Below are 4,243 nucleotides of genomic sequence, written 5' to 3' on the forward strand. Positions count from 1 at the left end.
TCCATCTCTAGGTTCCATCAAAGACAGTATAGACAGGATGCCCCCCCCCCACCAATCTCAAGAGCCCCAGAAGCTGTTTATTTCAGCTTAGATTTACAAATATTGCCCTTCCCCTGCCTGGGGTCCCCTCAGTCCATCTCCACCCCCACGTGACATGATAAGCAGGACAAAGTCCAACCTGTCCAGCAAGCTAAGTCCTTCTATGATTCATTGTAGCTGGGATTGTCAGGGCCTGACTGGCCTGCCCCACCCCATCATGCCTAAGGGGTGTTCAAAGATGGAGCTGGAGAACGTTTCAACCCCTCCTGGAAGTTGGTTACTTTAGAACACACCACCCTGCTCACACTGCTGCTGCGGACAGAAAGGTCTACACCTGGGATTCTCTCAGTCAACCCCTCCCCTGGGAAGTCAGCCCAGAAGAGGTTCTGCCTGTTCATGGATAGAACCACTCCTGCCTTGATGTCCCCCTACACCCTGGGCTCAGAGCAGTGTCCTACTCGCTGGTCTTGTCTCTTTCAATCTTCACAGTCATTTTATTTCAGGGATCTCCTAGACCTTTAGTGCTATGTGGTGTGTTTTGGTTTTTTTTCTCCATAGCTAACAGGGCCCTCTGCCGGTTTCCCTAACTTGAAAAACTGCAGAGAAGGGATTGAGATGCGAGTCTTCCCTCCCATCTTAAGTAGACAGAACCATTCCCCGGAGAGACAATGTCACCAAGACAGAGATGCACGGTCCTACTAGACCTTTCTCCCAAGTCAGGGGATGCTGCTTGCCTTACACTGATGCAACTTAAATGGTTCTTCTAGGAATTAAAAAAACATCTAGCTGGGGATGCCTGGATCACTCAGTTGGTTAAGCACCTGCCTTCCCCTCAGGTCATGATCCCAGGGTCCTGGGATCGAGTCCCACCCAGGATCCCCACTCAGCAGGGAGTCTGCTTCTCCTTCTCCCACTGTCCCTGCTTGCACATGCTCTCTCTCTTTCTGTCTCAAAGAAATAAATAAAATCTTAAAAACAGACAAACCTCTAGCCAGGTCTCTACCTTGACTCACTGCAGATAAGCAGGGCAGGTAAGTGGCAGGTTCTGCCTCTGGCCACGTGGGGCGGTAATGCCTTTCCTTCTGCCATTACCAGGCAAAGGCTGTCGGTCTCCTCCCTAGAGTCCACGAGCTCTGTATTCCTACATCTTATTTTCAATTCCTTTCTCTTTTACGAGCTACAGAGTCATCCTCACGTCTGCCTCTGAGAATAAATCCTTTGGGCAGTGGGTAGAGAGATGAGGGAAGAAGGTCTTCCGTCCTCAGAATGTTCTGGATTACCTGTGGGATGGACAGCTTCGGGTTCAGCAGCTGCGACCCCGTGACCCCGGTGCCGCACACTCCGCACGCCTCTACCGTGCCTCTCTCAGACTCGCGACGCATTGGGGGGACCTGGGGGCTCACGTGAGTCACCGACGGACAGCCGACTTCAGTTCTCCCTCACACGCCAAGCGACAGAGTCAAATGAAGCGTCCTTTGGCCCCAGGATTTAGAAACACAAAAACCCTATTTATGCCCCTGTGAACAAAAGGGCAAGACAACAAAGATTGCAAATGACAACAGGGCCCAATTCTAAGTTCATAACCCCTGGTCCCACGGTAGGATGTCCTCAGAGGTTGAACATTGGTCCTCAGGAGAGGTTTGGCGAAGAGCGGATGCAAACACCCCAATGACTCTTCTGCCCCCACTCAGTGGCATTTTTTGTTCTTACGGAAGGTCAAGATTTCCCCAGGCAACCCTCTGCGTGCGCTCAGCACACTTCCAGAGGTACTTGAGACATGACGCTAAATACTGAAGGACATCCTGTGAAATGAACCATGGTCACAATCATTAGAGTCCTCCCTCCACTATTTCAGCCTTTCAGGATGTAGATATATGCAAGAGGAATCATTAGAAAAACTAGAAAGATAAAATAGGCTAACTCTGAAGCAACGGGAGAGCATGGTTTAAAGGAATTCATCCACCTTTTCCAATAAAGCAAGGAACGGGTAGCGGTTTATGCAAATTCACTTCAAAAATAGCGATGGGTAATTCATGCATAGATATTTTTCAGCCATCACTCCCCCAAATATCTGTGCGGCTGAATGCTTGGGCTAGGTGGTGCTGGGGGAAGCCACACACAAGGTAGAGAGCGCGGGAAAAACGCACCAGTTAGACCAAGTTCCTGACGTGTTGTCTTCGAAGGCTGTCAAATAATTCTCTCTTTAGAGCGGGATAGCCATGTGCAAAGGGCCGGCTGGCCACCACCACCTTTTACAGCTGCAGGAGGCCTGTACCTGGACATTGAAATCTCCCTCAGTCCAGTCTTTTATTAAATCTGCAAATGAGAAGACTGGACCATGTGACCTCCAAGGGACTTTTGCTACTTGTTCTGCGATGATATCAAGCCATCGGATGAGCTCCGGAAACAACCTCCCTCTCTCTCTCTCTCTGCATGTTTTTCTCCTATTGAGGTTACATCGTTGAGGAAAGCTATGAGGTTAACTCTTTAAATCCCTTAAATAGCTCAGTTTTAGCCATTCCTGTTCTCCCTAATCCTTGCCTTGAGAGTCAGTGTAGACATCTTGCTGCTACCTCAGAAGACACAGGGTACACGACTTGCTTCTGGGTGTGAGCCCCCCTCTCTGCATGCAGGGATACACCCCCCTCTGTTTTGATGCTCCCACTTCCTCCTTCCACTTATTACTCTCCTTCTGTTATTTGTTATGTATTTTTAAAGCTTAACAGCACGATTACTAGCTAAGAACAGATCCTTGTGGCTAGTGCCTAGGACAACAGTTCTCAAACATTATTATTATTATTATATTATTATTATTATTTAAGTGAAATCATCTTTGGGCACCTGGGTGGCTCAGTTGGTTAAGTGTTTGCCTTCAGCTTAGGTCATGATCCCAGGGTCCTAGGACCGAGCCTCACATCCGGCTCACTGCTCGGCGGGGTGTCTGCTTCTCCCCCCCATGTTCTCTCTCTCTCTCTTGCAAAAATAGATAAATAAATATATAAAATCTTTTTTTTAAAAAAAGTGAAATCATCTTAGAACAAGTAATCACATAGCTTCTTGATCTTTTGGCTACGATCAAATGTAGAAAAAGTAATTACACTAGACCCACAGTATATAAATCAGCAAAGGTTGGCGGAGCCTGTTGTGGCTTCCTACCTCACACATCCTTGGTACACTTTAGAATGACCTAAAAACCAATTCCTTAGGGAAAAAGGGAAACCCTCTTACACTGTTGGTGGGAATGCAGGCTGGTGCAATCACTCTGGAAAACAGCATGGAGGTTCCTCAGGAAGTTGCAAGTAGAGCTACCCTATGACCCAGCAATTGCACTGGGTATTTACCCAAAGGATACAAACATAGTGATCTGAAGGGGCACGTGCACCCCAATGTTTATAGCAGCAATGTCCACAATAGCCAAACTATGGAAAGAGCCTAAATGTCCATCAACAGATGAATGGATAAAGAAGATGTGTGATACACACACACACACATACACACACACACACACACACACAGAGGCATATTACTCAGTCATCAAAAAAATGAAATCTTCTCATTTGCAATGACATGGATGGAACTAGAGGGTATTATGCTAAGTGAAATAAGTCAATCAGAGAAAGACAATTATCATTGTCAGTGTAGATTACACTCACATGTGGAATTTAAGAATCAAAACAGAGGATCATAGGGGAAGAGAGTGAAAAATAAAAGAAGACAAAATCGGACAGGGAGACAAACCATAAAAGACTCTTAATTCTAGGGAACAAACTGAGGGTTGCTGGAGGGGAGGGGGGTGTGGGGATGGGGTAAGTGGGTAACTGGGTGCTGGGCATCAAGGAGTGCAGGTGATGTATTGGGCACTGGGTGTTGTATGCAACTGATGAATCACTGAACTCTACTTCTGAAATTAATAGTACACTATATCTTAATTAATTGAATGTAAATAAAAATATTTTAAATAAGAAAAATAGAAATTCTCTTAGCATCACTATAGGAAACAATAAGTTAATTCTACTGAAGTGAAAAAAAGGCGATTGTTTAGAATACCAAAGAAACCATAATTATGGGAAAAAATAATCATCAGTAAAAACACTTCACCTGCTTCCTTAGCTGTTACAACTGTACAGCGAAAAGAAATAAGACCAACTTTTAAGAGAGTTTTTTTGGGCGGATCTTCCATTTTCCCATTCATATTAAGAGACAT

This window comes from Meles meles, chromosome 7, assembly GCF_922984935.1.
Source record: "Meles meles chromosome 7, mMelMel3.1 paternal haplotype, whole genome shotgun sequence".
Classification (NCBI taxonomy): domain Eukaryota; kingdom Metazoa; phylum Chordata; class Mammalia; order Carnivora; family Mustelidae; genus Meles; species Meles meles.